The sequence below is a fragment of the Rhinolophus sinicus genome, linkage group LG04, assembly GCF_036562045.2.
Source record: "Rhinolophus sinicus isolate RSC01 linkage group LG04, ASM3656204v1, whole genome shotgun sequence".
Lineage (NCBI taxonomy): Eukaryota > Metazoa > Chordata > Mammalia > Chiroptera > Rhinolophidae > Rhinolophus > Rhinolophus sinicus.
Genome location: NC_133754.1, coordinates 186,625,496 through 186,644,543, shown reverse-complemented (window position 1 = coordinate 186,644,543; position 19,048 = coordinate 186,625,496). Strand labels below are relative to the sequence as shown.

The following is a 19,048-nucleotide window of genomic DNA, read 5'->3' as shown; positions in this document are numbered from 1 at the left end:
ACTGCCTGAGCCACCGGGCCGGCCCAGGAGTGGGTTTTTCCATCGTCGCGTCCGGCAGGTGCAGGCTGGCCTGCGCTTGAGTCCTGCCCCTACTGTCACAGTGCCCACGTGACTCAGTTTCTCCAAGTCCTGCGTGTAAAATGGTGGTAAGAACAGCACCCTCCAAAGTCTGCTGAGCAGAGAGTGAGACCCGGTCTGTGGAGCCCTCGGCCCCTGGCGTGTGCCCCGGGAGGTGTGTTCTTGTCCTTAGTGCCTCCTCCTTGATCCTTTGGCCTCCTCTCGGCGCCTGGGAGCGGCCTGTGGGTGGTGTGTCGGGCCGTGTGTGTGCAGGACGCCTGGCTGGGGACTGGGCGCTGGTGCTTGCAGAGGCAGTGCAAGTGCAGTCTGCTCTGCCTGCCATGTGGCCCTGGCCAGAGGCCGGCCTGTGCCTCCGGCCTGCCCTCTGTCCATCTGGCTATGCGTCCGTGCTACTGGTCTCTTCCTTCCCTGTGTGTTTTCCTCCCCGTGGTGACCTGTGGCGAGTACCTGCCAGCTGAGTTTGATCTGGGGCCCACGGAGGCTTGGGACACTGGGACGTGCTCTCCCACTGGGAGCCACTGTCTGGAGTCTGTTTTTCTCGGCCAGTCCCCCTTGATGTCCAGGGATGGGACAGCCTGGAAAAACCACAAGCAAAGCTGCGGTCCCTCTTTGGCACTGCGGCCTGCTGTGCTCGGCGCTGCAGACACACGCGGACTCCCCGCCCCTGGAGGACGCTGCCGTGGTCGGGGAGGGATGTGCAAACTGCTGTCAGGCCGGGCTCTGGCCTCCTGCTCCTCCCAGCTGGGTGATGATAAGGAGCAGGCCTGGAGAGGCCGGCGTCACAGTCCCCTCTGTGCACAGACAGAGCGAAGGACCCGTCCTTCTCTTCAGGGGCCGTTACTGAGGTTTCCTATGGGCCCAGATTCGCCTTTCGCCCTCCAGGAGCCCAGCCCAGTGGGGACACCACCACGCCTCTTAGACCATCAGACGGGGCCACCTGCTCTATCCTTCCTCTGGCCCCCACTGCTGGCCCTGAGGAGTGAGTGACAAGAGTTACAGCTGGCAGGAAGGGAGGGTCTGTCTGTCTTTTGTACACAAAGCTCTGTAGGGTCAGAATTGACTGTTCGTCTCCTGGGTGGGTGAGGTGAGATGGAGCAGTGCGATTGGTCTCCGGGCCAATTCCAGCCGCGCCATCCAGACCCTGCCTGGGTCTGTGTTGAGAGCGGTGCTGAAGCTTCTTCTAGGACAGGAGGAATTGGTTTGGGGTCGACTAGCAGTGTCTGCCAGGTCTGGGAATTCAGAAGCGAAAAGGTTCCTTACGGAATATCTGGTTAATCTCAGGCTGGTTTAGAAATTTCCAGATTATTTTTTGCTATTATTTAAGATTTGTGGTGTTCAGGTGCTTCCTTCTTTCCTTACCACCCTCCCGCCCTCCTTCCTTCCTTCATCCGTCCATCCATCCATTAAGCATGTCATTTAGCAAGTGTTTATTCAGCATTTACTGTGCGAGGGATAAAATGGAGAGAAATACTTGCCTGGCTTTTGCCCTCCGAGGGGACCCCAGATTTGCTGTTGGGCAATTAGTGGTAGAAAAAAGTAGTGAGAAAGTGAACACTCTAGAAGTCCTGCTCTGGAGGCTGGCTCTGGCCCAGCGTTCAGGGGACACTGGAGCCCTTTTCTCTGGTTTTGTTGTGGAGAGGACCGGGCACTGATCGAGCCGCTGCAACGAGCTCGCTTGCTGTGAGGGGGATGCTCAGCCTCTCTCCCCAGGGACAGCCGAGCTCTTCCTGTTTACAGGACCCACACAGCCTCCCCGTGCTGTTTAAGTGTAGCCCCCGCCCCTGGGCCCTCGGGCTTCTCCTTCCGGCCTTTCTGGCCTTCCTTCCGTTGGGGCAGAGTGGACCTTAGACTGAGTGGGCCAGGTGCACAGGGGAGCTAATGTTTTAGGGTACACAAAGTTCCCAAAAGTGTTTCCTTAATCCAGGCAGGGCCCTGGGTGGGGCAGCCCCAGGTTGGCAGAGTTCTCCGCTCCCTGGCCCAGGGTACCTGGGGACACCCTTGGCAGAGGCCTCGTGGGGGCAGCAGGTGGGTGGACTCCTGGAGACCCTCGAGGGCTGTGGGAGCCCTGGGTGCAGCCAGCCCCCAAGGGAGCAGGCCCCGCTCACCAGGGACGCTGCCAGGCCGGTCCCCTGCAGCTTCCTTCCCGTGCCTTCTCTTACCCTGTTGGAGGGAGGCGGTGGGGGAGAGGGCTGTCCTGTCACTTAGACCTGGGTGTGCATCCAGGCTCTGCGAGTTCTCAGGCCCTTGGAGCCTCCGTTTCTGCAGGGGTGAAATGAAGACAGGACGTAGCGTGTGGCATTGCTGGTACAGGGTCTCAGCAAGGAGGGGACCGTGCAGGTCCTATCGTTTGTACTAGTGTTTTCTTCCTCTTCTTGCTAACTACCCAGAGAGCTCCAGCAAGAGCTGAAGGATCCAGAAAGTTGCTTCTGGAAGTCTTTCCTCTTGTGGCTGCCTCGCCTGGCATTTTCCCACAGGTCGCATTAAAGGAATTAGGTTTCGGCTCAAAACTACTCTTGTCTGAGAAGCTTCCTGCTGCCCAGGGTGGGCGAGCCGAGGGCTGTGCAGGGCGAGCATGGAGCGTGAGCCAGGGCTGGCTGGTGAGGTCCGGCTGGCCCTGCCCCGTCCCTGCCGGTGCGGGAACCCTCTCTCATTCTCCCTGTGTCCCACACCCAGCGCCCCGGATGGAAGGAGCGTGAGAAGGCCGAATGGGTGGCCAGCATCTGCTGGGTCTTCCAGGAACACCATTGCCCCAGCGTGGGGTCCGCGTGGAAGTTTGGAGGGAGGATCCTGGTGGGGTGGCAGGGTTTCGGTGGCTTTCTTCTGGCATTTTGGTCCCTGGAGATTGCAGGTCGTATCATTACGGAGTAACAGCCCCGCCTCACTCTAGCTGGCCCCCCTAGAGCCGCTCACGTAACCTTGTTAGTGTGCCCCAATGTTGGCTCTCATTACCCCACTTTGCAGAACAGGAGGCGGAGGCTCAGAGGGCAAGCAACTTGCTCAAGGTCACTTGGCTGTTAGTTTCCTGGGTCTGGGAGTTTGCTGACTTCAGACCCTCTCTGCCTTCCCTGCCTGGCCTTGCAGTCTCCTTAGTTGGGTGGTGAAGTCGTGGCTGGCGTCGCCAACACTGCCCCATCCTGGCATCGCCACCAGGGTCGGTCCAGCTACATCTAGCGACCCTAGGAAGATGCCTTTCCTGAACCTTAATTATCTCATCTGGAAAATGGGGACAGTTGTACCCAATCTGCCCTGTTGATGGAGCCTCACAGGCTCCATGTTATGGGAAGATCTTCGTGAAGGCTGGGGCTTGGTGCACAGGGTGTAGATGGAGTTTCTGTCGTCATCGTCACCGTGGAGTGTGTTTCCTTGCACTGTCAAGTTGGGTAGAAGTGGGAAAGCCTCCCAGGAGGCCCGTCTGTTCTTCTGGGCAGAGGACACAAGGAAGGTGTGCGGGAGGCAGGGAGGGAGGGCTGAGGGGCTTTTCCTTTGGGGCGTGCGAGCCGCGAGGGGTGCAACCCCAGGGTTCAGGGTGCTTCTGGGTTGTCGTTCCCGGACCTGCTCCCGTTTCCCACCGCACTCATGCCGATTGCTGGGTGGACTGTAGGCTTCCTGGCTGGTTCCCCCCATTAGTGCAGTTGCCCCATCCTCACCTCCTGGGAGGCTCTTGCTCAAATCGTGCTAGTGAATCAGTCGTGATCCCCTCTCCCGCTGTCTCCTTTCTGCTCAATGCTGCCCACTGGCTAAGCAGTGTCCTCGCTGTACTGGGTTTGTTGGTCTCCGCCCGTCTCCCCTGACTGGACTGTGAGCAACCTGGCTGCTGGGACTTGCATGCTTTGATTACTGATGTCTCCCAGGTGCCTGGAGTTGCACACGGCACGCGAGGGCACCCGTCTGTCTGCCTGAATTCCTGGATCTCATGGGAGGAGCTGGGAGGCCTTTGGTGGGGACAGCTGGGCACCGTGAACAAAGCGCCAGTGCCCTTGGCGGGTCAGGAGGCCCAGGCTGGCCCAGCTGCCTGGCTGGAGCCCAGGGAGACTGGACATCGTGGTGTTCCTCCAGGACCTTCCCGGGGAGGTGCCCCCTCACCATGCCAGGGACCCATTTCCAGTGAAGTGGACGCTGCTCCCCTGTGTGCCCCCATCCAGGCTTCTCTGCCACCCAAGACCTGACTGGTCAGCTCAGCTCACATTCGTTGTCATTTCTGGTGGAATTAACCCAAGAGGAAGGCCTGCACAGTTCTCTCCGTCGTTTGAGTTAAAGAGCAGAGCACACACCCTCTAATAAATGGTTTAACTGCTATTTATTATTCATTAAAAGACTGCTAGGCTCAGAGCTTCTGAAGCGGTTAAACCTGGCCATCAGCAGGGCTGGGCGGCCGACAGGCCACTGGTTAGTGTGGTGCGGAGCGGGGCCGAGCAGCCGTGCCCCAGGTGCCGGGAGCTCTGTCTGTCCTCCGGCCTCCGTCCTTCCCTCTTCCCACTGGCAGTCATCGCTCACGTGTGTGGACGCCATGCGCTGTGTGCTGGGCTCTTTACGTCCACGAGCTCCTGCCATCCTTCAGGGAACTCGAGATGAGGATGGAAACCGAGGTCCAGAGAGAGGGCGCATTCGCTCATGTCCCACAGTGATGGTGGAACTGGGGCCTGTTAGGGTCTTGCTGATGGCAGAGGTCAAACTTTTATGTGCTCTGCTGTGTGCCTGTGGGGACAGAGTCCTGGGGAGCAGTTTCCAGGCTCTCGACCTCACGTGGAAAGGTGCTGGCTCGGGTAGTAGATCCCGTCAGCTGTGGCTAATTGACCATCAGCTGTTACCAGCCAGCCATTAGCCACTAATGTAACTGCTGTGGCTGCGCTGGGGAGTGGGAGTCTGTCGGTTGGTTGGCAGGCAGAGAAGCGGACAGCAGGTTGCAGGTCGTGTGGATCCAGCCGCCAGTGAGACTGTAGTGGTATGACTCCCCTACCTATGGCTCCGTGGGTGTTCCTTTTTGGCGTCCTGCATTCTTATGTGGGGAGCAGGACTAGAGGCCCCGTAGGCCGCCCCACGTGACAGTACCCCTTCCTTCTGCCAAGTGGGCAGCTGTTGGGAGGGATAGGGCATGGTCAGTCAAGTGGAATTCTGCCATCTGCAGGGGCTGGAGGCCAGTGTGGAGGCCAGGGGGGCAGTGAGGAGATGGGGGGTAGTGAGGAGACCGGGGGGGGGGCAGTGAGGAGACGGGGGGGGCGGGGGGGCTGTCTGGGGGAGGACATGAGAGGCCTAAACCAGGAGGGAAGAGCTGACTCTCAGCTCCGTAAAAGACACAGCCATGAATGGTGGTCTGTCCTGACAAAGGTCAGAACAGGTGCCGATAATTCCCACCTGTGGTGCATTTCAGACCACTGGGGACCTTCTGAGGAGGCCGGGGGGAGGCCGGGAGGAGGCGCAAAGTGCGGGCCACGCTGAATCAGACTGAGTCCATTTTTATCTGTTTCCTCCATGGCATTTTGCCAGACATTTTGGTGAAAGAAAGAAAGAAAGAGTGGTGAAGAGGCTAAAAATATAGTTTGAAACCAGCAGTCTCCAACATCTGAGGAAATCCACCTCCCTGGGCTTGGGGCTTTGGGGGCATGTCTGGGATGTGGCCTCACTGTTGGCCTGGGGGGAGGGGTTGCTGGCGGTGGGGCAGGACCGGTCACGCCTCGGTCACGCCTCAGGATGCCGAGGCCTCGGCTGCATGTCTGTTCTGGGCGTGTGAGGTGCAGTCCCTCCGACCGTCTGCCCACAGCACACACCTGTCTGGCTGGGTCCAGAGCCTGGATGTGCTGCCCCAGCCCCAGGCGCCTTTGACTTCGTCTGTATGGCTGAGGCACCCTTCCTTCTTGCTGGAATAGACACCTCTCTCCCTACCCTGTGTCACTCTTCCTCTCTGCCTGGGACCTTCCTCTGTGCTCTGGGCATGGCAGCACGTAGCACACGCTGCCAGCCCCCCGTGCCCAGGGCAGGCATCACTTAGGGATTCCGGCGCCTTCCCACTGAACCCATGATCACACACAGTCTACTGGAGAAGGCACGGGAGAGGAAACCAGTTTGATTTCCCAGACGTTCCATCTGTTCCTCTTATTGGCATCACCCACTCTGTGGGCCCTGCCCCTCCCACAAACACCCATCCACCACTGTCCCCCGAACTCTCGAGAGTGCTGTTGCTTCTAGAAGCTGGGTGAAAGTGGGCCAGTTGGGATGCCTTTGGGGCTCGTGACAGAATGTGATGCTGAATGGAGGGTGGAAATTAGGACCCAGGCGGCACTGAGCTGGGCCGCAGGTCGCTCCCCTCTCGAGGCTGTGGTTTCCCATCTGTAAAGCATGTCTGCGAACTGGCCCACCTCTGAGGACTGCTGGAGGACCAGAGATTGTGGGCTGCATGGCTGCCCTTGGCTGCTGCCCTATATACCAGCCCGTACTGAGCAGTGGGCCATGGCTTTGGCTATGGGCAGGGTGCAGCCGACGGCCATTCCGGCTGCCTGGAGCGCCCACCTAACCCAGCCACCCTCATCCCACCTGATGCGTATGGACCTGTTGTCTCAGCCGTGCCCCTGATTTCCCTGTTGGGCACCTGCGTCACTGGACGCATCCTCCGGGCTTGGTCTGGTCAGGGAGGAAGGAAGGGTGCAGGCAGCCTGGGGTATCCATCCAACCCCCTCGTCTCTGTACGCAGGCCCCGTGCCGCCGTGTGTTAGCTCATCCCCTCAATGTTTATTCATCACTTCGCTGAGTGCAGACGGCCTTGTGCTCAGTCCAGGCCTTTCTACACTCGCTTTAATGATGCTCAGATGCTGCTGCTGCCGTGAGTTCATTTGCTCTCCCGTCTTAATGTCGTCGGCTCTGCTCTTCTCGCAGCAGCCGCTCTGTGCTAATTACTTATTAGAAGGCAGTGGCCACGGAGCGGGAGCAGCTCCAGGCTGGGCCCACGCAGGGCGGCTGGCTGCGTGAGGCCTTCTGAGTTCTGCTTGAAAACATTTCCTCCTTTTATCTGCGAGTTGTCATTTTAGGCCATATTAGCCCACCTGCTTTCCGAGGGACGTCACAGCCGCTGGGCACATGCGTGTAGACACGCACACTCATGCACCTATGAATGCATACACGCGTGTGCGCAGAATCAAGTAAGCCCGTTGAACGCTGAGCCACCGCTTTCTTAAGTGGTTTTCTCTTGGCTCCTGTTCCACAGGGGAGCCATGGCCATCGTGGCCTTCACAGTGGACGAGGGTGGGGGGCCCTTGGGTTTCAGTAGCCGAGTCCCTGTGGGTCTAATGAGCTGTGCGTGGGGAGATCTGGGCCTCCCTCCTGTGTGAGATGCTCATCTCTTGTGGGCGAGGCCAGGGAGCCTCTGGGCCTTTGTTTTGGTGCCTCAACAGCCCTGGGTGGGGCCCCAGGGATGCGGTGATTCCCAGACGTGGGTCAGTGGGTCAGGTCTCTTGAGAGGGGACACTGGCCGAGGAGGTTGCTTCTTGACCCCTGGTGCACGATCTGTGCCTGTCGATCCCCTTCTCCCTTACAATTCATTTATGGGATGAAGGCACTCTGGGTGCCTGTGGGGGCAGCAGTCACATCTGGTGGAAAAGTCGGGGATGTAGGCGATGGGGGCAGGAGCCGTGTGTCCAGGCTTTGGACACCGAGTCTCACCGCACAGGGAGGGCTGCTGCCTACCTCTCAGGGCCTGAGGTCCCCATCTGTGAATGGAAGGTTGAATAGGCTGGATGACCCCTTGGTGGCAGCTGTCAGAGCTGCCCTCTTGTCCCCATGGACTCCCATCTTTGTCATCTCTCTCTTCCATGTCTACTTTACCCTGTGGGTCTCACCCAGGTGGCTGAGAGCTTGAATTTTCCCAACTAGTCTTGGTGCAAATCTGCATCCGTTGGTTTTTTTTTTTTTTTTTGGCCTGTGTCCACAGTTAATTAAATTTTAATTGGGTAATTGTTTCTCCCCAGCGCCCCAAGCCATTGTTTCTATTGAAGCCTGACAATTTGATGTTTGCAGCAAAATAAAGCTGAGAGGGTGAGAAGAAAAGAATATCAAAATGTAAATAATTAATTGTAATAAAGTGTCCTTTCTGGCAGCCTGGGTGGCCCTTCTGAAGGAATACTACTAGTGCTTCTAGAGGCGCACAGGGGTCTGCGGCCAGTCGTGCCCTAGGGCAGGAGGCAGCCCCTCTGAATCACAAGGGGTGTGGCTGTGACCTTTTGGTGGAAGAGCTTTTCCCAGGTCCCCCAGCGCGCAGACTTCCCGCCCCTCTGTCTGAAACTCGGATTAGTGAGTTTGGGCAGGAGTCCTGGAATACATTTATCTTGGGCGTTCTGTTCTGATTTTCATTCTTAAAAAAAAATTCATTGTGATAAAATGGACATAACAGTAAACTTACCATTTTAACCATTCAAAGTGTACAGTTCAGTGGCATTTAGTGTATTCAGAGTTGTGCAGCCCTCACTATTGTGTCGTTCCAGAACTGTTCATCTGTCTCTGTACATCTGCCTGTTCTGGACATTTTATTTAAATGGAGTCACACAACAGGTGGCCTCCTGTGACTGGCTTCTTCCCCTCAGCGTGATGTGTTCAAGGTTCACCCACGTAGCACGTGTCAGAATTGCATCCCCTTTTAGGGCTGAATAATACTCCATTGTATAGATAGACGTTTTGTCTGTCATCCGTTGATGGACATTTGGGCAGTTTCACTGTTTGGTGGGTGTGAAGAGTGCTGCCGTGAGCCTGCGTGTGCAAAGCTTTGTTGACTTTTATTCCTGAACTCCTGAGCCCACAACCCTGGGCCCCCAAAGGCCGAGGACCCTCCCTATGGGGGGAAGCTGATAGTCTGTCCAAAGAGGAAACCCTCCCCCACCCCCCAGCCGAGGGCTCTCTCTCACTTTCGAAAGAAGCAGGAGACAGGTAACTAGCCTCTGCTGTTCCCCTCCAGGCTCACAGGCAGGCTGCTGGGGTGCGGGACTGGTTTACAAATTAGATCTGTGGGCAGGGAGCGTTGTAAGTGCTGCTGCTGTAAACACGGGCATGCACATGTCTGTCCGAGCGCCTGCTCTCATGTCTTCTGGGTACACCTAGAAGCGGCGTGCTGGATCCCGTGGTAAGTCCGTGTTTAATTTTTCGAGGAACCACTGCATGTTCCACAACGGCGCCACCATTTTCCATCCCCACCAGCAGTGCAGAAGGTTCCAGTTTCTGCACATTCTCTCCAACTCTTGTTATTTTCTGTGTGTGTGTGTGTGTGTGTGTGTGTGTATGTTTGATAATAGCCACCTTAATGGGTGTGAAGCGGTATTGAGTTCTGATTTGCATTTCCCTAATGATCAGTAATACCTAGTTTTTTTCTCTGAGCTTATTATATTCAAGTCCATTGCCCATTTTTAAATTGTTTTCTTTCCCTTTTCGTTTGACCATATATTTGAGGGAGGGCAGGTGTGCAGCTTTATAAGACAGGGCGTCGGGGGAAGGGCAGTAAAAGAAATGCTCACAGAATGATCAGGGCTTGTGTGCCCGGGAAGAGTCTGCCCAGTCAAGCACAGCCCCCACCTGCCCCCAGCTCCCCACCTGTGAAGGCCCGCACCCCAGTGCTGCACTCTGCTTCCCCATGGGCTTGTCAGGCCCCTTCCCAAGGTGTGGGAAGCCCGGCAGGTAACCACAGCTGTGACAGAGCCAGGGAAAGAGAAACGACTGCAGGGTGGCTGCTTCTTTCCCCCCACCCAGCCAGGTAGAGCAGGTTGGGCCGCCTCTTCGTCTCCCCGGAACTGGGTGGAGAAGCTTCCAGGGGCTTCCAGGGAGAGCAAACTGGAAGCAGCTGTGCGTGGGTCGGGAGCACCTGGGCTCGTGGAAGCAAGGCCCATTCTGTCCAGTTTGCCGGCTCGTCGGTCTCAGTGAGGCACCCCTGCCTGCCATTACCTGGCCTGCTAAACCCGCCAGCGCCGGGACGCACGCAGGTTAACTGCTGCCTGCAGACGTCATCAGAACGACCCTCACGTCTAGCCCCCGTGGCTTCATTTCTATGAAGAATGAGCATCTCGGCAGCTGGGCCCTGCACACGTTGCTGTTAATCAGCCGTGGGTCCCTGTTCTTGCTCAGGCCCCGGCTTCCTGGTGGTGTCACAAGGGGCAGGTGGCCTGGCAGGAGCGCCTGGGAATGTGCGGGGCAGCTTGGAGTCGGTCCGTCCCCCAGGGTGGTCTCCGGGGCTGATTTCACAGATGAGAAAACCTAGTGGGAGAAGGCCAGCCGGTCACTCTGGTCCAGCGAGGACTGCAGCCGTTCCTAGCCGTCCTGGGAAGGCCGGGCCTGGGCTGTAGCCTGTCTGGTCTCTGCGTAGCCTTGTAACCACGGTGGCCGTTACGAGGCAATCCTGGGGATGAGACGGCTGTGACCACGGCCCTGGAGACACCACCATTACGGCCCCTCGCTGCAGGCTGTGGCGTGGATGGTCTGGACACCTTTGCTCTGGCCTTCTCTGTGAGGTCCCGATCACGCGTGGGTCTGGGCGTTGCAGGCGGGTTCAGGGAAGGTGAGCTCTGGAGGAAGCTCCTTTTAGGTCTGGAGGGAGGGGCTCAAGTGACTTGCGTGCTGGCTCAGCGTCACATGGGAGGAAGGGAGGAACTCATAGTTGAGTCCCGACTGTGACCCGTGGTCTGTGAGACTGGAGAGCAGTGGTCTGGGACGTGGGTCCTGGTGTGTGTGTGGGCTGGTGACCTGGTGGCTGTGATCTTTAAAGTGAACACAGCTTTCATTCTGGACAATCAGTGATCTAAAAAAGAAGCCATTCATTTGTTCATTCATTCGTTCATTCAACAAACACTGGGTGCCTGCCAGGGGCCAGGTGCAGGGACAGAGTGGTGACAGACCCCAAGCCTCTGCTCTTGTGTGAGTGCGGGGAGGTGGGAGGATCTTCCACGTGCCTAAGCCTGAGGGCTCAGGGCCAAGGTCTTTGGGGAACCTGCCACCCCAGCTTTGGCCCTCCGTGGACCCTCTTTAATAGCTCCCCCCTGTGAGTTTTCAAAGATTATGCCTATGGAACCAACGACATTTATTAAGTAATTAGTTTTCCCATTTTTAATTAATCAAAGACTAATTATGAGTTACATTTCCAATTAGGAGTTTCTGATTCACACCTGATAATTCGTGTGCCCACATGGAGGGCGCACCCACCAAGAAAGGGGCGAGCAGGAAGTTATGAGTTGGGTCTATTCAGTTTGGGTGTGCTCGGGAGACCTCTGGGATGATGACCTTCAAGGACCCTGGTGTGGGTGCCATTCGTCATGGAAGGCATAACTGGTCATCAGAGGCAGAGTGGCATCTGCCTGCTTTTGGGAGGCAGCAGAGGGAGCTTGGAGGGTGGCAGGCAGCACCCCAACCCCGAACCCTCCCAAGGCTCTTCTGTGCAGTGGGGCCCTCAGAGTGTTGGCTGTCAGCCGAGGTGCTCAGTGTGGCCATCTGGGGAGGAATGACCCCCCCGCCTGACACACACACACCTGCTGGTATCATTATTGTCTCCATGAAGCTGTGGACCTCAGTGCCCAAGCCTCCCAGGCTGGGTGGGCAGGCAGAGGGCATGGGGCATCTCTGTTCAGCCATCTGGGCTCCCGTCTCACTGACTTAACTGAGCAGCATGGTTTGAGCCAGCCCAGTGCCACCTCAATGTGAAGCCACTCTGGGTTGCTCTAGCCTGAGGCGGGAAGCACAGGTTCTGGAATGGCTGGCCTTAGCGGTGTTCTAGCCAGAACCCCTATTGTGCCAGGTGGGACACTGAGGCCTGACGAGGACTGGATCTGCTTTGTGGCTTCTCTCACCTGGCCCCTTTTGGGCTTACGTCCAGGCCCTAGGTGATGGGAGGACCGAGAACAGCCTTTCAGGGCTGACCAGGACCAGGCTCTCCGCTCAGCCTCTGACAGCAGATCCCTTTACCTGTTTGAGCTGCCATTTTCACATCTGGGTGGCCACTAGTGTGGAGTTAGAGAGGCCTGGCTCTTGGCAGGTAGTAGGGTCGATACGATAGATAGTAGCACCTTTGCCCAGCACCCTTTGGCCTCCCCGCGGCACCTGGCACAGTGCCTGACTGGTGCTGGCAGGGCCAGGGCAGGCAGGGTCGAGCACAGCTGAATGCTGCCCCCTGGGTCTGGGGCCTTCAGAAAAGGCATCTCTGAGCTGCGTTAAAGCATGGAAGGTGGAGGAGGGGCAGGCCTTTCTTTGCTCGGCCCAGGGACACTGAGAGCAGACTGTGAGTTTTGCTTCCCTGAGACAGACCATATCCACCTGGCTCCCGTTTGTGTGCCATTTCCGGCTTGCATTCCTATTTGATCTGAGACTGAAATATTTTAGCTGGTGGCAAAAATGGCTAAGTGTCCTTTCTCCCTCGTAAGATGGGAAGAATGTTCCAGAAAAACCTGTTGTCCTGGTGCCTTCCCTCGCTTATCAGGCAGCCTTTGACCCGGGAAGTCGGCCTGCTATCTGGCCACTGGAGACAGTGAGGCTGTGGAATGGGAGTTTGGGCACCTGGGGCTCAGGAAGCCCCAAGCAGGGCTGTGCGGCTTCAGGACAGGTCCCAGGAGGCAGCACTTTGCAGCACAGACCGTGGAAGCGTGGAGCCCGAGGCTCTGATCTCAAAGCCCGCTGGGCCCTCCCCGGGTGACGCGCCCTGGGAGTCGCTCAGCTGCCAGGAACCATTCCCCATTAGTCCCAGCTTCGCAGGTCGGCTGTGAGAACCCGGGGGAAGGGTGGCCGTGTGCACGGGGGTGGTTTTGCCCTTCAGTGGGCAGTGGGGCCTGTGTTGGAAATGCTGTGACATGTATCAAGGGACGCCTGAGGGCATGAGGGACCGTCCAGCCAGAAATATGAGGGCAATGGCCAGGTTGGGACAAGACGAAAGATAAGAGCATGAGGGGGTGGAAATAATTTGAAAGTAGGACTGTGGCTCCCAGGGGCTGACAGTGGAACGGTCAGGCTGCCCCAGGTTTGGGTTCTGCCCCTACGTGTGTTACGTGCACGGCCTTGCTGACCTGAGTCGTCTTTTCTACAAAATAGGCATCAAAACCATATCAGATTATGTCAGCCTCGTGGGGTTGTCAGGGACCTGGCGTTGTTCCGACTCTGACCACAGGTGCCCGAGGGGGAGGCCGCCTTCTAGAAGATTCCTAGCTGTTTCCTAGTAATGGTGGCAGCGGGGGTGGCCACTGGGTGTGGGTTAGATCACCATAGAGAAGCATTTGAAAATGCAGAAGTGACACTTAAATGAGAAACTTTCTGCCATAGCTAAGACCGTGTTCCCCCATGTTTAAAAATAGTTTCTAGCTGCGCTGGAGGCCACAATTCCTTTTTAATGTTTCCAATGGTTTCCCTATTAATTTAACTGGAGAAAATCACCCTGCAATGTCTTTCAAGTGGAAAAGGAGAGATGTCCTAATACGGTGGGCATGTCATTAGGAAAAGCAAATTAAATCATGTTTAATGGTGTTAGAATCTCAATCACTTTGGAAAATGGAGTTGGTGAAGCAGGGAAATGAGAAATTGCTGAAGTCCTTGGGAAGGAGGTCAGTGAAGGAGACTCTAGGAGGCCTTGTGGGCACGGCGACGGGCCAGGGACGGGAGTCCCAGCCGGTGCCCACAGGGCTGTGGCAGTTCTCTCACAGTCCCCTTCTGCCAGCCGGCTGTGGGGCTGCTGTGGACCGAATGTCTGTGTTCCCCCAAAACCTCATCCCCAATGTGATGGTGTTGGAGGTGGGGCCTTTGGGAGGTGAGAGGTCATGTGGGTGGAGCCCCGTGAATGGGGTCAGTGCCCTCATACAAGAGGCGCCCCAAAAGTCCCCTCGCCCCTTTCGGCCTGTGGACACAGCAGGGAGGTGGACCCGGGAGCTCTCACCAGACACCGAACTGGCCAGTGCCTTGATCTTGAAGTTGCAGCCTAGAGTGTGAGAAGTAAATGTCTGGTTTTTCATCACCCAGTCTGTGGCATTTTTGTGACTGCAACCCCAGTGGATTAAGACAGGGTCCGACCAGCCTTTTCTGTCTCCAGGGTTCTCTCTCTGGGGTCTTTGGGGTTCTCGTCTGAGAGGGGGGGCAGATCTAACTCAGCCCTTTAGCAGGTGCCTGATCTGGGTGACTGCCCTCCCTAAGCCTCAGTTTCCTCATTGATTAAAAGGAGGGGACACCTGCCTCAGGGGACTTAGGGAGTCAGTGAAACCCCGTGGGGACCAGGCGTGGAGTCAAGGTCTGAGTTGATTCAATTGGAATAGACGTGTCCCCTCTGTGTGGTGTTTATTAATTTCAATGGGACCAGGATTTTGTTTTTGAGTTGCTAATGGCACTTTGGAGATTATATGTCTTTTCAGCTTACTGAGAAGGATAGCTCTATCTTTTAAGTATAAAAAAGCCCTTCTAGCAAAAAAAAACAAAAAAAATACCAAACACTCTCATGGTAGATTCCTGGGTTTCTGATATAGATCATAAAAAATATTCAACTTGACATTCCACCGTTAGAGAATCATTCCTTTGACTTAAGAGTTTGTTCCTACTGATGTCGGTAACTCATTAGCCTTTATTACTCACTTCTCAGTGCCGAGGGGTTTGTCTGACCCGCTCTTGAAAATGGGTTCTGATCAGGAATGGAGAAGGAACGGGGTCCCCTCAAAGGGGAGGACGGGGTCGGGGGTCCTTGCAGGAAGAGAGGTGCAGAGTCCAGATAACCGGATGAGCTCTCAGGCTGGCTCATCACCGGCCCCTGGGTGGGAGGGGTGGTCTGGGATCTGCTTGGCTTTGGTGAACAGAGACATGTGCCATCGGCAAGGAGGGAAGCCAGGATGGGGGCTGCGGGCACAGGCCCCGTGAGGTACCGGCGTGGCTCTTGTTATTAATTCTTTACTGAGAGTTTACTGTGCCCCAGCCCGAAGCACAGGGCTGCTTTGTGGGAGGGCTTCGTTCACACTTGGTGGACGAGCATGGTCAGGAAGGTGCAGTGACTGCTTCCAGGTCGCACAGCCAGTGCGGTTGGAGAGCCAGGATGTCAGCGCCCAGGCCCCTTCCTTGCCTCTCCTTTACCCAGCCTGGCCCAGTACCTGCCACAGGAAGCACTCAGTGCTTTTAGCACGGAGGCATCCGAGCTGTGCTTTGCGGGGCGGATGGGGGACAATGCACAAAGCCCACCCGGCTGTGACTGAGACCCAGCTGTGGCTCAGAGATGCGCTCCCTCTGCCTGCCCTGCCCGATCCCCACAGCCGCCTGCGTCTTTCCTCCAGTTTGGACTCTGGAATCCACAGCTGACCCCCCGACCTCGCCCCCTGCTCTTCTCCTTTCCTCTTCTCTCCTTGCACCGCTGAGATCCCCCCTCACACACCACGCTCTCCAAGTGCCGAACTCCCAACTAAAAGTCCACCCATTTCCAGAATGACGCTTCGCCCGTCAGCTCAGATAATAGCTGTGGGTCGTGAGTGGGGCACATGTTCTGGTTGGTTCTGGGTGTGCACTGCCACACCACGCCCGCTCTTTGTCAGCGCCCACCACCTTCCTCTTCCCCGGAGGCCTTTCTGCCCGGGGAGAAACTTTCCAAATGAATCACTGTCAGTTAGCGTTCGGCACAAGTAATGGGCTCGGCCGGCAATTCATCTCGTGCCTCTATCCTGCCTTATCTGAGCAAACCCGAGCCCAGCTCCACTCAGCCTCCTCCAGGAGCAGGTTTCAACCCAGTTAGCAGTGGAGGGAGGGAGCGAGCGGAGGGAGCGAGTGTCTGGGAACCACCCCCCTTCCCTCCCTTCTCCCTGTGGGCATGGCCGGTGCCCATCTCCTGCCAGGCTTGGGGAAAGGAGGACGTGGGTGTGTGTCTGTGTGTTGTGTGTGTATGTGCACACGTGTTTGTGTGTGTTGTTTGTAGTGTACATATGCATGCCTGTGTAGTGTGTGTTGTGTTTGTGATGTGTGTATGCATGCCTGTGTTATGTAAATGTGTCATGTGCGGGCACATGTGGGACTGTGTCGTTTTTGTGTGAGAGGATTGTTTCTGTGTGTGTGTTTTGCATCCTCAGTGTTTCCAGTGGGCTTCTCCACGGAGACAAGCAGCTCATTGCACGCCCGTGTTCTCAGGGTGCTTTGCAAAGTGGCTGGCCCCCCCTCATCTGGCATTTTCTTCAAATGAAAGTTCCTCATTGCAGCAACTCTGCTCCTTGGGAGAAATTCAGTTGGATGTGGGCAGTTGGATCACCTAGAACGTGTTAAATTTCCTTGAAGATATTAGCTGGAGGGTTGCAGGGAACAAAGGAAGTCCAGTAACGAGCCCCCGTCACAAGGAGTGGGACACATGCAGTGGCTGAGTGGCTGTGGCTTCAGCCATGGAACCTCTCTTGGTGGCACGGGAGCCTGTGGGGACGTATGAGCCCCCTGAGCTGAGAGGGAAAGGAAACCAAGAGAGACATGGCGTGGGCTCCTCTCGTGGGCCACTCTTCACACAACACTGTGGTGCTTTTAGGATTCACGGACGCGACACCGGTTGCTGCTCGTGGCTCCTTCCCGCATGTGAGCTGCCCTCCACCCTGAAGCGTGCTGATGCCACTTGGCTGAGGGCAGACGTGGCAGTGGGGGACCCGTGACTGGCGTCATGTTCAGCTGTTCTAAAACCCCGGACACATTTCTCTGCTTTGTTTTGTTGTTGGGAACAGAGTTCTGGTGACAGAGATGAACAAATGAGGGTCCCGACCTCCATCTCTCTCTTTTTGGTGGTAGAATACACATGGCATAGATTTTACCATTTTAATTACTTTAAAGTGTGAATCCTGTGGCATTAAAAAATTCAGTGTTGTACAATCATCTCCACTGTCTAGTTCCAGAACATTCCCATCAGCCCTACAGGAAGCCCCGTCCCCATCAGCAGTCAGCTCCTGGTCCCCCTCCCCCGGCCCCTGGCGAGCACCAGTCTGCTCTGTCTCTGGGTTTGCCTCTTCTGGGCATTCCATGGAAGTGCAGTCATACAGTGTGCAGTTTCTGTGTCTGGCTTCTTCCACTCAGCACCGTGTTTTCGTGGTCCACCCACGGTTGTAGCGAGGGTCAGAACCGTGTCCCAGTGACACGTGCAGTTCCTCCGTTGATGGCCGCTTGCACCTTTGCTGTGGTGGACATTCGTGTACAAGTATGAGTCTAGTCTGAACACCTTTGTTGATTCTGTGGGTCCATACCTAGCGGTTCCCTGGTCATTCTGTGTCTTGCTTACGGGTCCGGCCCTCCTGACTGTAGTGACAGCCCAGGTCGCCTCCTGGGGCTGAGGGGCGGGGTGTGTAGCCGAGTTGTGGTTCTTGGTCGGTCATCAGTGTGTATTCCAGGTTATTGTGAAGCTGTAACAGCTGGCCTCCCTGTCCCTGGAGCAGGATGTCGTGGCCCTACGGGGCTGCAGGCGGCGGCTTTCCTGAGGAGCCCGTGTTCTCCCTGGGACCCGACTGGAGAGTCTGGCTGGCGTCGCTGTGTGTTTCTTCTCTCAGCTCCTTTCCTGTTCCTCTGCCCCACCCAGAAGCTCCATGGCCACCCCCAAATGCAGTCTCAGCTGCCACATCTCTGCCCGTCCCGCTGGCCTCCCCGTGGTTCGCTGATGTGGTCTCTGGGTCCCACGTCCAGAATTGGAGCATCTTAGGGGGTCAGGTGTTGTCTGGCCCCACAAGAGCAGGGGCCCGGCTCTGGTTCATCCCAGCAATGCCTGGCGCGCGGCCCCATACGTGTTTGGAGAATGAGTGAATGAATCGGCACAGGGAAGTAGTTTCTGAGATGCCGCAGGCGTCCTTTCTTTCTCTCCAAGTGCACGTAGGCGTGCGTCTGGGGACCTGCTTCTTTCTGGAGCACAGCCGGTAACAAACCAGTTCCTGGGCTCATTGAACACACCTGACACAGTGGGGAGGTGGGGCTGGGCCCGGGGGCTCTCAGCTCTCCTGCAAACAGGATCTTTTCATGACTTTTGCTTCTCACCCTGGAGTTAGAGTCCGGCCCGTCCAGCTGCATGTAATGCCCTGTCGAATGTTCGTGAATGCCCCACTGGGGAGCCATCTGGGACCTCCCAGAATCCCTCGGTCTTGCTCTCCATTTGCTAACGATTGTCAGGCAGCTCGGCGGGGAAGAACCTGGTCGGGTTGCCTGAGCATCACTGGGATGGAGTGTTCAGAGCCTGTGGTTCTCAGAGGAGCCCTGCCAGGACTGTGTCCCCGTTGGCACGCATTAGTGGGCTGTACCACCCAGCAGCCTTCCCGGGGAACGTTGACCCAACCCAGCTGAGCCACCGGTGGTGTCAGCCCCACGTCTCATCGTGGGACTTTGTTGTGGGGACCGAGGTACACGAAGGAGGTGACAAGCCACAGTGTGTCCGTCGTTCCCACGGATGTATACATTGTTACTTTAATGAAAAGAGTTATCAGTTACAATGGCTTTTGGGAGAAGATAGGTCCCTGCAAACTCATCTCTGGGCAGGGATGCAAACAGTGGTTCTCAAGCCTCAGAGGGCATCAGAAGAAGCAGGGGTGTGTTTAAAAATGCAGAGTCCTGGGTCCTGCCTACAAGGGACTGTGATTCAGCAGGTCTGGACTGGGCCCAGGGTTCTGAATTTTCCACCAGTACCCCGGAGATGCTGCAGGTGGGGCCTGAGAATCACTCCTTGGGAAGCCCTCACGGGGCGCCCACAGGGGCTCAGGAACCCAGCGACCAGCCCTCAGTGCCCCCTGGGCAGTAGCCAGCTGCTTCCACTGGCTCCAGAAAACCGCACTTCTCAGTGAGCTCTTGGCTGATAGGGTCAGAAACCTGGGGCACCGTCTCCTCCTTGAGGTGGGGGCCCTGGGTCCAGGTGCCACTGGGCAGCTCAGACCTCCCTGGGGTCTCCTGTTATCTGAAAGGACAGACTGTGGGTCCTGCCTCCGTCTCTGCTTGCTGGAGCTTCAGAAAACCACTGTGTTCTATGGCTGCACAGCACGGTGCGGATTTGTCAGGCCTGGGCTCTTCTTGG

The 19,048-nt window shown here is 56.7% G+C and overlaps 1 protein-coding gene across 1 annotated transcript in view; it reads left to right on the top strand.

Moving 5' to 3' along the window:
* Positions 1-19,048, top strand: part of VAV2 (vav guanine nucleotide exchange factor 2) — a 151,546-nt gene that overhangs the window by 34,309 nt on the left and 98,189 nt on the right. The window lies entirely within an intron of this gene.